This window comes from Silene latifolia, chromosome 11 (assembly GCF_048544455.1).
Source record: "Silene latifolia isolate original U9 population chromosome 11, ASM4854445v1, whole genome shotgun sequence".
NCBI lineage: Eukaryota > Viridiplantae > Streptophyta > Magnoliopsida > Caryophyllales > Caryophyllaceae > Silene > Silene latifolia.
In genome coordinates, this window is record NC_133536.1 from 131,896,238 (window position 1) to 131,911,168 (window position 14,931).

The following is a 14,931-nucleotide window of genomic DNA, read 5'->3' on the forward strand; positions in this document are numbered from 1 at the left end:
GAACTAGGGTGTCATGGGGTCATAGGGGATTCACGGGAATTGATCATACAAACATATTCTCAAATTATAAGCAAGCAATTATTGTTGTGATGGATCGTGTTGGTTTATATCTTACAATCCTAGGAAAGTTTGGGTCCCGGAGCCGAATCGATTAGATTGTACAACACCTACAAGTCAACTTAATCTTGCCTACTCAACTATATGCATGGTCTAATGAGACTCGAGTTGGTTTATGTCTTACAAGTCTCATTGAAAAGATAGGTGATGGGTAAAACATGCAAGGATTCATAGGCTCGCATTTCATCAAACATAACATGTGCATAAGTTGAGATCACAACAAGCAAGCAAATAAACTATAAAAACACATTAATTTAAGCATGAATCATCTCCCATGTTGGTTTCCCCTAATTACCCATTAACCCTAGCTAAGGAAACTACTCACTCATTATCATGTTGAACATGCTAGCAAGGTTGTCAATCATACCAACAAAGTGAAACATGATGAATAAATGAAGATAATTAACAATAATTAAAAAGGGTTTAAGAGAATTATACCTACTATTGATTCCAATAATAAAGCAAAGAATAATAGAAGTACTTGATGATTGATTGGAAGGTTGTCAATCTCCCAATAATGACCCAAATAATCTTCAATTACCCAAAACAAAGGATGAACAAGAGAGAGATTAAGGAAATGAAACTTGTATTAAAACTTGATTAAATGTTGATTACAAGATTAAAGAGAGATTTGATTGATATAAACTACACTAAAGATTGCTAAGAAGAACATGCTCTTCTAATTAGCCTAATGGGGTATTTATAGTGGGGATTAGTTACATAAATTAGGGTTTACTAAGGGCTTAAATGACGATTAAGTCCTTGAGGAATCGCCGGTCTCAAGGGAGACTCCGGTCTCCTTTTCGCCGGTCTTAGAAAAATATGCGCATCCTTCCTTGAAACTTATAGAAGACGAAATGGCTGACACGCAATCCGAGCGTCCAGGGCACGGGACGGGCGGATTGAGGGTGTTTTGGACGGGCGAATTCAAGGGAAGACGGGCGGATTGTGGTGGTTCTGGCCAGGCGTCCAGCTGGGGAAGACGCTCGGATTGCATATGCTGGACGGGCGGCTTGTTGACAATCCGCTCGGATTGTCTTACAGCTACTTTCTTTCTTCTTTTTCTTCCTTTTTCTTCATAAAATCCTTGAGGATTTCCTCGGGGATGCAAGGATCTTTTTTCATCATTTCCCATCTACTATAGTATGTACAAAGGCCTTCTAATCTTGTCTTCTCTTTGATGCTTGGTCATTGAATTCAATCAATTTAGCTTCATTTTGCCATGAAAATGCAAGGTTTGCACTCCTTTCCTACTAAGGAAACAAAACCTCAAAGAATATGCAAAACAAAGGACTAAAGAAAATAAATGACCCAAATATGCACTAAAAAGCATGGGAACAAGGCTAATTCGGGGACTAAATATGCTCTAATTATGGTCACATCACTTGTGTTCCTTATTTTTTTTTCTTTTTTAAAATTAGATTTATCATATTTAAGGCTACGGTTCCTACATTGACCGTTGTTACCTTTTATTTGCTTTCATACATTTGGCTTCGGTTCTTTACCAATAACCGTAGCCTATTCATCTTGCCTATTGTCATTTTTGTACTAGTGGGGGTTGGTAGCCGGAGGGAGAGAGAGTGAGTATGGGGTTTTGGGGGTTAGGGTTTGGGAGTGAGAGTGAGGGAGATGATTTGGGGAAGAATGTATGTAGTTGAAATTATAAGTGATGGCGGTGAGGCAAATATTTTTGCCGCCTATAATTTTCACTTTAGATGCACATCGGTTAAATGCAATGTTCCATGTCCATGATTTTTATATAGACATGGGTTTTATTAAATATCACATGTCATTTAAAATCAGAAATAATAGACATGTGTTTTTTAACGCAACCGATGTACATATGATTATATGCACATCAGGTTTTTGCAAACAACCGATGTGCATGTTATGTACATCGGTTTTCCAGATAATCCGATATCCATCGACTGATGTCCATAACGAGTTTTGTAGTAGTGTCCCCTATTGATAGCTTGTGAGTAGTTCTCCTCACATGGTATGTCATGTCAAAATGCATAAGTATGGAGCTCGTTCCTTGATTCCGTAGAAGTGTTGATGTGCATTTTGAGATGATTTTGTTTAAAAAGTAACCTCACAATAGCCAAATAAGCCTATGTCATTCCCTTGAGTCATCTTTCCCGTTTTGTTAATCCATTTTTGAACCTTGCCATGTCATTTCATTTGTCAACAAAATAACTACATTCCATATGTAACACCCCCAATTTATTTAAGAGCCTTTAGCAAGACATTCTCAAGTAAATAAAGGTGTTACCATCTCAGTTGCCTGAGGTAGTAAGTATAAAAGACAAACAATTACCAAGTACTTTAAGACAATATAAATTAAAGTCCCACAAATGTTTTTATTACAAAATTCCAACGAGAGAAATAATTAATACACAATACTTTTAAAACAATTGCAGCGGAAAGTAAACTAAATAGTGCCTGAATAATTTAAGGTGGTCTCTAGACTCCAGTGATGATCAACGTCCCAAGCTCCCCTTCAAGCATCCATCACTTCACACAAGCTAACCTGAAATCAATCTGCTCCCCAATATTTGGTTCATCACAGGTGTTCACGAATACACGGTCAACCACGAGGTTGAGTAGGATAACTAAACAACAATAATAATACAAAAACTGGAATAAGATATAATAAAGAAAAACAAGCCAAAGACCGTCTCATACACACGGCCAAACCGTGTGCCACAACGAAACTGTAACACCCCCATACACCAAGGTGCCTTACCAAGACCACCTAATGCATGGAAGTGCTACCATCTTGGTTACCCGAGGCAATGTATATCAAATAGACAATAAAGAAACATACTTTATTAAGTAAATTTAAAGCGATACATGTCCAAAACCAAAACTGTTAAAGGGAAATACATCTGTTCCAAAAATGCCAAACCAACTAAGTAAAATAAATGTTTAACGACACAGCAGAAGACTTCTAGACATCTTGTGACGACTCAACCCTGCTATCCATGCGCGTCCATCTCATAACTATTCAATAACTGCTCACCACAGCCGAATGGATCACCACAGTTTTCAAAACATTTAAACGGGGTCAGTTACTGATTACACAAAACAATACAACAGTCACCCAATCTCCATCATTACTCAACTCAAACACACTAAAGTGTGTAGTCCTGCCAGAATACCCATCTCAACAAATATTCTACACCGCCAGTGGGGGACCACAGCCGTTCCCACCTAAGCCCCGCTCATCTCATTCGAGCCATAACCCATGTTCCTTAATGTGCACATCCCCTCTGTGGCGGGTTCCACAGAGAGCGAATCAAGGGCGTGAAGCCACTCCCGCAAGTGACTCCACTCAGCCGAGGACGCAGCTCGAGAACCATAGACAAACAATCACAACCAACTACATTATACAACAACAAACACCAACTACCAATTCCAATACGATATGAATCAACAACAATACACAACCATCAACAACATTATGTAATCAATAACCGAGTAGGGAAACCTTACCTCGAATAAGCAACCACAAGATAGTCACAAGCAGCTAATCAATAATGTTCCTCTACGAAGCCTCCTCCTATAACCACATATAATCATAAAATCATCCTCTAAAAAACATTATACTCCCAAACCCCTAATCTACCCAATTAGGGCTTTAAACAAACTCAACGAAACATTATAAAAATTATACAAGAATCTTGCCCTTGACACGAAGATCTCAACGGCGTAAAGAACACGACGATCCGACAACCCTAACCTTTGGGATTTGTTAACAACGCGAATAATGAAACAACATACTCTTTTCTCTCTTTGGAAGGTTTTTAGAAAAGTGAAAAGTGATTAAGAAAGATGACGAAACCCTTAAATATTAATCACGCGTTATTAACAAAACCCGGCTAAAACAGCCCGTAAGACCAACTTACTCGATCGAGTAAGTGACTTACTCGATCGAGTGCCCCTTACTCGATCGAGTGTCACACATACTCGATCGAGTACCCATCAGGTATCCTACTGTTTCATATAAAAACATACTTACTCGACAGAGTAAGGCCCACTCGGTAAAGTACCCATAGATATAGAAAACCGTAGTATTACAGTCTTCCCTCCTTAAAAAGAACTTCGTCCCCGAATTCAACCTTAACACAAAAACAAAACATACTAACTCAACTCCGACAAAACAACACAACTTAAGACTCAAAACAAATCTCCCAACCGAAACTCAAACCGACTCAAAACAACTAGTAACTGTACCAAAACCAACATAAACCATACCAAAACCTTAAGCGATCACCTCCTACCCCCGAAAAGAAACATGGTTATGTCCCCGTAACCACACATACCCGATCAAAAAGAGACGGATACCGCTCCCTCATAGCCTCTTCCGCCTCCCAAGTAGCTTCCTCAACCTCATGGTTAGACCATAGAACCTTAAGCAACACTGTTTCCCCATTCCTAGTTTTGCGAACCTTGCGATCAAGAATCTATTTTGGGACCTCACGATAAGACAAGAACTCATCCAACTCTATGTTCTCTACCTCTAGCACATGTGAAGGATCGCTCACATACTTCCGTAACTGAGACACATGAAACACATTATGCACCCTATCCAAAGCCGCTGGTAACGCTAACCTATAATCAACCTCACCCACACGATCCAAAATCTCATATGGTCCGATAAACTTCTGGCTCAGCTTCCCTTTCTTACCAAACCTCATAACCCCACGCATAGGAGACACTTTTAAAAGAACCTTGTCCCCAACCTGAAACTCTATGTCATGGCGGTGTAAGTCCGCATAACTCTTTTGTCGATCCTGGGCCGCTTTTATCCTTTGCCTGATCAGCTTAACCTGTTCTATCATCTCCTGTACCATCTGTGGTCCTAAAAACACGGCCTTAGCTCTATCATCCCAGAAATTCTGACTCCTACACCTCCTCCCATACAAAGCCTCAAACGGTGCCATCCCAATACTCGTGTGATAGCTGTTGTTGTAAGAAAACTCAATCAGATCCAATCTATCCTCCCAGCTACCACCAAACTCCATCACACAAGCCCTCAGCATGTCCTCCAAGGTCTTGATAGTTCTCTCTGTCTGCCCATCTGTCGCAGGATGAAAAGTAGTACTCATCTTCAAAGTAGTTCCCATTAAATCCTACAACTCTCTCCAAAACCATGATATGAATCTCTCATCTCTATCTGACACTATATCCTTAGGCATCCCATGCAAACGAATCACATGTTGCCTATAAGCCAAAGCTAACTGTATCTTGGTCCAAGTATCTTTCATCGGGATAAAATGAGCTGACTTGGTCAAACGGTCAACTATCACCCATATCATGTTGTTACCCTGTTGACTCCTCGGTAAATCCACTATAAAATCCATAGAGATGGATTCCCATTTCCACTCAGGTACCTCAAGAGACTGAATCTTACCTCGTGTTCTTCGCTGCTCTCCCTTAACCCTCTGACATGTCAAACTTCGAGCCAAAAACTCAGCTGTTTCCTTCTTCATCCCAGGCCACCAAAAAGTCTTCCTTAAATCTTTATACAACTTGTCACCGCCTGGATGTACCGAATATGGTGTCCAATGAGCCTCTGTCATGATAATCTTCCTCAACTCCTCATCATTAGGAATACACCATCTCCCATCAAATCTTATACTGCCATCTGTATGAATAGAGAACCGAGACACTGTCCCTTTCTCTACTCCAGCTCTCTACTCCTCAATCTTAGGATCCAAATCCTATTTCCCGCGAATGTCTTCATAAAGATCTGGTTCCACTGTCAAGTCACCTCTAGCATCCCTTTTCTGTATCACATGAATTCCCATCTTCCTCATCTCATCTCGCAACCTCATCAAAGACATAGCCGTGCATAGAGAATGCACACTCTTCCTGCTATGCGCATCTTCAACCACTTTTGCCTTCCCTTCATGGTATATAATATCAATATCATAGTTCCCTATCAGCTCCATCCACCTCCTCTGTCTCATGTTCAGCTCCTTTTGAGTGAAGATGTACTTGAGACTCTTGTGATTTGAAAACACCTTGAAGGTCGCCTCATAAAGATAGTGCCTCCAAATCTTGAGAGCAAACACAACCGCACCCAACTCCAGATCATGTGCCAGATAGTTATCCTCATAAGGCTTCAATTGCCTAGAAGCATAGGCAATTACTTTCCCATTCTGTATTAACACACAACCCAAACCATTATTTGAAGCATCTGTATATACCTCAAAGTTCTCACACCCTTCAGGTAATGTTAAGATTGGAGCTGTGGTCAAACGCTCCTTTAATATTTGCAACGCCATCTCACAACTTTCATCCCAACGAAACCTGTTCTCTTTCCTCATCAACGTTGTCATAGGTCTGGCTATCTTAGAAAAGTCTTTCAAAAACCGACGATAGTACCCTGCCAAACCTAAGAAACTCCTAATCTCTGCCACATTCTTCGGTGCTTCCCAATGAGTGACTGCCTCAATCTTTGTTGGATCCATAGCTACACCCTTCTTAGATATCACATGCCCCAGAAAGACAACTTCCTCGAGCTAGAACTCACACTTAGACAACTTTGCATATAGTTGATTGTCACGCAAAGTCTGCAACACCAACCTCAAGTGCTCCTCATGCTCCTCCTTAGTCTTGGAATAGACTAAGATATCATCAGTGAACACCACCACAAAACGATCTAAAAACTAACTGAAGACCCGGTTCATCAAATCCATAAACACTGCAGGTGCATTAGATAACCCAAACGACATCACCACACACTCATAGTGACCATACCTCGATGTAAAGGCTGTCTTTGGTATATCTTCATCCCGAATCTTCACCTGATGGTAACCCGACCTCAAGTTTATCTTGGAAAAGACTGCTGCCCCGTTCAACTGGTCTAACAGATCATCTATCCTTGGCAAAGGATACTTATTCTTTCGGGGAAGTGGCAAATAAGCTCCATACGTTTGACACTACATGCATATTAGCCCCATATATTTCAAATAGTGCAAATAAACCCCACTTGTTACACTTGATGTGCAATTAAACCCAATTGAATATATTTGGGTCAATTTCTCGCCGGAAAAAAATGATGTGGCACCGGAAATATGACTAGGATTAGACAAAATAATTAAAAAAAAGGAAAAATATGTGCTTTTTAACAACTTACACGACTTTTATCCCCATGTCCCATATCTCTCTGATCTCTTCCACTAGCTTGGTTTTTCACTCATTTTTTTCACTTCCTGTAAAAACAAACTCATGATTTGTAGCTTGCTCCTCCATCATCACCATTTTCACTTCATTTTCTTGCTTTACTCTATGTCTATTCTTAGCTTAGCTACCATTCACAATCTTGTAATAAAAAAATCTACCCAAATACCTACCACAAGCTGAAAAAAATGCAAATTGGGGAAAATCCAAATACCTACCAGAAATCGAATGCCTAGCTTCAAATTATGTTAGATTATTGAAAGTAGCCAATGATTATGTTGATTGGTGAAAATCCAGGTATGTTCATTCCAAAGTGTGAATTTTAATTTTGTTGCTTGTTAGACTCTTAATTGTGATTTTTTAGAAATTTATATTTTATTGAAATTTCAATTGCTTGTTACCCAAATACCCACCCCTTCCTCGATATTATATTGCATAACACTTTGTGGACAATCTAGAAACAGAAATATTTCCCTAAACTCAGTGCTGTACTGGAACATAGCGTTGCCTAACATCAAATTCTGACGCGGCAGCGATCCAAAACAAGAACTTTTGTTACCTAAAGACTGCAAGAACACTGAGTTTACGACTTGAACAGTATGGGTTTTGCTGGCTTTTTATATAAAATGGATAACTTATATTGATATCACCACATTTTTTCGATGATATGCAGTCACCATAATGATTTTTAGGAAAAGATAATAACAGAGGTGATGCGACTCATATTTACGCACATTTAGTCCCCTAATTGAACCTATTTTGCATACTATTATAACATACCATAGCCATTTTGTCCGTCAAATGATTCCTATTTTTCTTTCCTAGTACATTTCGTATGTTTTGTAGGAAAGAAGACAATTTGGCGAAATTCCCGTCTCTTATGCATACTTGGAAAATTTTTGACGACATTGGGTGAACGAGTATGGAAGAAGAGGCAAGAACAAAGATCAACAACACAAGAATAAGAATCATGCGAAATGAGGAAAAGCAAGAAGCATTCTGAAGGACAATCCGAGCGTCCTAGCAAGAAGACGCTCGTCGCCCCCTCGTAGAATCCGAGCGTCTCGATCAATGATCCGCTCGTCTCCCCTGCCCAGAATCCGAGCGTCTCCCTCCTTGATACGAGCGGATAGTTACACCTTCAACACGATATGCTCATCTCCTTGAGGATACTTGCATTTCCCTACTTTAGAACTTAGCATTGTTAATTACTAATTTATCCTTACTTAACCTAATGATGCACCACTATATATACTCCATTTGTAATAACCAAGAGACACAATAGAGAGTAGGAAGTTTCCTTAGATTAGATAAAATCCTTCCTTAGATTAGATTAAGCTTTCATTAGGAGTAGATTAGAATAGATTAATCTCAATTATTCCCTAATATTACATACTAATCTTTCCTTAATTATTGTTCAAGTTTATTACTTTTGGGTAATTGAAGATTATTGGGTTATTATTGGAGAATTGACAACTTTCCATCAATCAATCAAGTTCTCTTCTTTTATTCTTTGCTTTATTATTTGAATCATCTCAAGTTTGGTATAATTCCTTTATTCTTTACTCTTTATTGTTTATTTTCTTAAGCTCTTATCATGTTTATACTTGTTGTAATGATTGACAACTTTATTAGGATGTTGAACTTGATAATGAGTGAGTAGTCTTTTAGCTAGGATTAATGGGTAATTAGGGGAAACAAACATGGGGAATGATTCATGCTTAATCTAATATGTTTCCATAATCAAATTGCTTGCTTGTTGTGATGTCAACCTATGCACATGATATGTTTGGTGAAATGCTAAGCCTATGAATCCTTGCATTTTTACCCATCTCTTATCTACTCAACTTGACTTTAAAGACATAAACCAACTCGAGTCTTGTTAGACCACGCATAGTAGTGATTAGGAGGAAAGTAAGTCGACTTGTAGGTGTTGTACAATCTAATCGATTCGGCTCCGGGACCTAACTCTTCCTAAGAACCGTAAGACATAAACCAACTCGGTTCCTCTACAACATTAATTGCTTGCAACTTTGTAAACATGTTTGTACGATCAACACCATGAATCCCCTATGACCCCATGATATCCTAGTACCCTTTATTACTTGTTTACACTCCTATTTAATTTATCGCTTGCATTAGTTTAGAACACAACTACAAACCCAAATCAATTGTGACACTAGCATAAATTGAGATAGATAGACTTAAAACCCAAAGCACACCGTCCCATGGATCAACCTCGACTTAACCACTAACTAGTTGTTTGTTGAGAATATAAATGTGTTTGATTGGGAGACCCGACGACAATCTCACCCGTCAAAATGGCGCCGTTGCCGGGGACGGTGTTATGTGATTAAGTTCTTACTTGTTTGTCTATTTTTTTTTTGTGCTTTAACCTTGAGGAACTTGTTCCTCAAGGATCGCTTTTACCGTTTTATTGTAGTTTCCATGTTTGTAGTTATATCTCTATCTTGGTTATGATGATGACCCAAGACTTGACATATGGAGTATGTGGTGGATCTTTTGAGTATGACTATGGGTATGAGGAGTTTGAGGAGCAAGTCAACACAAACCTACCTTACTATTTATACAATGAAAATCCTAACTACTACCCTAACTTTTCCCACCAAAATCACCACATCCAATACCCGCTTCATAATGAGTTTCAATTGCCACAATACAACCACTTTCACACCCACCCACAACAAATGAACCCATTCAAAATGTGACTCTCCAAATGATGGGAGATCAACAAAACTTCTTCATACAAATGCTAGAGGAGAGCCAAAAGAGGGACAATGTTCTTCAAGGCATTGTTACCCAAGGTGAGGAATTGGAGATTCAAATTGCCCAAATAAAGGCAACCCAAGGAACCACCCCCCACCATTCCTTAGACATTGATCATGAATGCGAGTTTGAAGTAGTGACCTTTGACATGGAAGACGAAAAGTGGGAAGAGCCAATCCTTTTGAGCTCTTGTGAGTATGAAAGTGTTGTATTCAATGAAGAAGACACGAGGTTGAGTAAGCCAAATACTTTTAGCCTTTGTGAGTATGAGGGTGTGTCTTTTGATGTGAACATTGAGGTGTTAAAGAAAGAATTAAATGAAGCCCCCATCTATGATTCTTATGAAGATAGCCATGACGATAAGATCGTGTTTTGCAAGAACTCATGGGACAAGGAAGAGGAAGTTTATGAGCTCAATCTACTCGAGGAGCCTATCCTTGAGAAATTTGAGATATCTTATCATGAAGAAGAAGAATGCCTCCTCCCTATTGCCTATGAAGACTACTTTACACCCACTATGGAACCTATGATTGTTGAAGACGATATGGTGGATCTCCTCCAAAAGGTCAAAACATCATATAAAGGGTACTTGGTGGAAAAGCTCAAGAAGAAACTTGCAAATGAAGTTACTTGTGGAAATTTGGCATCCACAATTCCAATTTCTAAAGAACCCGATCATCAATGCCATGAGAATTCTCCTTCTACTTTGGAAGGGTTGAGTAATCAAAATGCTATCATCATCACCGAAATTGAAGAGGAAGCTGGTAAGTGGAAGTCTCCGGACAAATATGAACCATACTTCATACCTTATGTTGACAAGAATCATGGGCTTGTTGGTTTGAAGCATCATAAATGCTCAAGTGCCAAGAAAAGGGTGAAAAAGAAAATGAATGAAAAATTCCATTGGCCAAGCTTTGTTTTGAAGTTAAGCAAATCATACTTATGCTTATTTGAGGGTTGTTCACAAGCTTTTGATCTCCTTTTAAGAGCTTTGAGCTCTATGGACAAAGAATTTCGACAATTTGAACTAGTTTGGTAGAGTCCTATCTCAAACCACCATTTGTAAGATATTTCTTAAACCTTTGCATTGTATAATATTGTACATTTTCGCACTTTTCCTACAATTTCTTGCATGAGAGTAGTGAGAGAGGGTCTCTTACCCATTTTCATGAGCATAATTTCAGAAAACGGTAAGGAGGAATCATAAAAGGGTGCAAGGGAATGATTTTTGGAAGAAAAGAATAGGGAAGTAAGAAAGATGGCACGAGACACTCGTCCCGAGGGCTACAAGCAGCAGTAAGTTTAGGCATCAAAAATCTTCGAGTTCACGGAGACTCATCCTTGATCATCAACCAAATTACTGGATCTTGGAAAATTCGAAGTGAAAGTCTAGCATCCTATCAGGCTAGGATAGATCAAGTTGCTCAATTCTTCAATCAGGTCACTTATCTACACCTACCTCATGAAGAAAATCAGTTTGCAGAAGCTCTTGCAAAAATTGCATCTCTGATTAACATGCCAGACGACATGGTAGAAATGCCTTTATGCATCGAAAGACGATCAGAACCAGCCTATGTACACCAAATTATAGATGAGGAGGAAAACCCAGGGGAACCTTGGTTTCAAGCCATTCTAAACTTCAAGCTCAATGGTACATATCCGCCAGATATGGATAAGAGAGGACAACGTGCCATACGCCTACTAGCCTCTCAATATCTCCTCATGCAAGGAGAATTATACAAAAGAATACCTCTTGGTGTAGTCTTACGTTACCTTGATCATTCACAGGCACGAAAAGCGATGAAAGAAGTTCATGATAGAGAGTGTGGCCCTCACATGAGTGGGCCAATGATGGCAAAGAAAATCACGCGTCTGTGATATTACTGGACCACGATGGAATCCGATTGCATCAAGTATGTCAGACATTGCCATAACTGCCAAATCTTCGGGAATGTGCAACATGTCCCTCCTTCACTACTCTGCACCATGACATCTCCTTGGCCATTTTCTGCTTGGGGAATCGACATCATCGGAAAGATTACTCCAGCTAGAACAGGAGGCCACTGTTTCATCTTGGTAGCCTTCGACTATTTTACTAAATGGGTCGAAGTGGCATCTCACACTAGTCTCACAGCCAAAAACGTGGCAAAGTTCATATAAACTAATATCATCTATCGATATGGTTGCCCACACGAGATCGTCAGTGACAATGGATCACCTTTCCAGGCTGAGACTGGACAATTGCTAGCCAAGTACAAGATCAAACACCACCATTCCTCGCCATACAGACCACAAACTAATGGCGCGGTAGAGGCAGCTAACAAGAATGTCGTCACAATCCTCAAGAAAATGATCGACAATTATCGCGATTGGCCCTGTAAGATACCGTTCGCATTATGGGGTTATCGCACATCAGTTAGGACGCCCATTGGGGCTACTCCTTTCTATTTAACTTACGGCATGGAAGCTGTATAACCAGTTGAGCTAGAAATCCCGTCCTTACGCATTCTGCTCGAAAGCAAAATTCCAGAAGCTGATTGGAAGAGAGATAGATATGAAGTACTCATCCTCTTGGATGAACGAAGATTGCGCGCATTGCATAATGTGCAAACATATCAGGCACGTATCAAACGAGCCTTCAACAAATGGGTTAAGCCCCGAAACATCAAAGAAGGAGAGTTAGTCCTCAAATCAGTTAGAGCTCTTCTACCTATCGATCCACGAGGAAAGTTCAAACCCAACTGGGCCGGACCATTCTTAGTCATGTCCATACTCTGGGGGGGTGCGGTTAGGATCACAGACCTAGATGGGAATGAATTTTCTATTCCAACTAACCTCGACTAACTGAAACGATATTGTGCTTAGGGTAGGACAAGACACGCGCCTCGTGTAACACCCACGTGCCGCTCATGCGACACGAAATAAAAACGGCCCTTGGCCCACTGAAATAAAGCTTATGTCACCTTGCTCTTGCATTTTGACAATTCGTCATCCTCATATCATCAAATAAATTGAGTTGTATTTTAGGAGTAAGTAAAGCTCATGCTTATTTTCCAGTTCGTTACAAGCTCTTGCTTAGAACATTTATTCTTTTACATTTACTCGAACTACGTGCAAGGGTTTGATTTCATTTTTTTAATGAATACGTAGGCAATCCTTCACAGGATACAACCCATTATTTTAAAATATAAATAGAAGGACATTTGCATTTGCATTTGAAATTCGACAAGAATAATGAAAATAAAATACAATAGTTTCATAACTAATTAATCTTTTATTCATTTGCCTCATAAGTAATAATAATACGCCACATAATATAAAATGCTAAAAATAAATGCTAGGCTAGGATTCTAAAAACCCCGCCATTTATTACAAAATAATAGTAATAATAAATAATACTACGACTTAGGCTACTCTTCCATCTTCCCTTTGCCTTTGTCATTTTTCTCATACTTCTTGTCTCGACCACGAGCCGGGCGCTCCTGCGCTATCTCTGACCTAATCATCAAAGGTCTCTCTCGCGGTCTAGCCTTACTATTTCTATCCACCACCATCTCTACAGCAGGAGCGGTCTTCGGTTTCTTCAACGGATGAACGACTCGGAAACCGGCCTCTTCCTCCCCCTCAGTCAGATACTTCTGGTTCTCCTTCGCTACCTTAAGAATCTTGTAGTCAACAGGCTCGCGCTTCCTCAATTTCTCGCGCTCCTCGGGAGTAGTAGCCTTCCTCTATTGCAAGTATGAATCCGATACCCATAAGGAACCAACAGAAGATAGTATGAACCACATGTTCCTCTGAGCCCACTTGAGGGCCCACTCTCGACGAATCTCGGCAGTATGTGCCAATGCTATCTGAGGAACGATGTCAAGCTTAGGAATCTTCTGCTTAAGGCCCACTTGCCTCATCAATCTCTCCGGAAATATGCATATCAAGAATTCTAAGCCAGGAATGCGAACTGACTGAGTAGGATCTAAAGATGAAACTCTAGTGATTGACCTGAGATGCCACCATGGCACAATCCATTGGATCAAAGGACCGCCTTCATTATTCAACTTGTTCTCCCAATAGTTGCAAACTCGAGTGAAGTCCACCATGTAGAGCCTGGTTCTCATCGCAATTGAACGAGCATGGTATCCTAGCGCATTAGCCGGGGCTCGATCAACTGCAAACGCTCCATGAGCCAAACTTACAAGGAAGACGGGAATTAATGACCAACCAAAAAAAAGAAAAAAAAAAGAAAAAAAAACCAAAAAAAAAAAAGAATAAAAAAAAAGAAAGAAAACGATTGGCATTGTACAAAAAGAGAGAAAAGAGGTTCTTATCTGCAAAATGATAGGACTTCCGAAATAAGGTAGCTCGCGGTTGGCTTTTCTATTATCCAGCCCCAAAATGATCTCTCCTAAGCACAGACACGCTGGGCTCTTGCGCAGCTCCATCTGTTTAACCAAGCTCAAGTAACGAGGATCCCCTCTCATTTCCTTATCAACATGCCCTTGGAGGACATAACCATGCAGTAGACAGAACCCGAACGCCCTACGCCTAGCCACATAAGAGATAGAAGGGTCTTCTCTGTTTATGACTCGGTCAATGAAGTCAAGCATACGGACTCCTTTTGAGGTCACAAGGCGATCAACCTCAGCTTTAGTCAGTCCAAGCAAATCTCTAAATTTACTTTTGTACCCTTGAGAGCTAGAGGATATGGCAGGCGCATTTTATGGATCCCATCCTCCAATTGCTGCAATTTCCTCAGGGAAAGGACTGATATCGCCTCCAGGAAACGCAAAAACATCGAAATTAGGGTCCCAATATTCAAGACAAGCATCCAAGAAAGGTTTC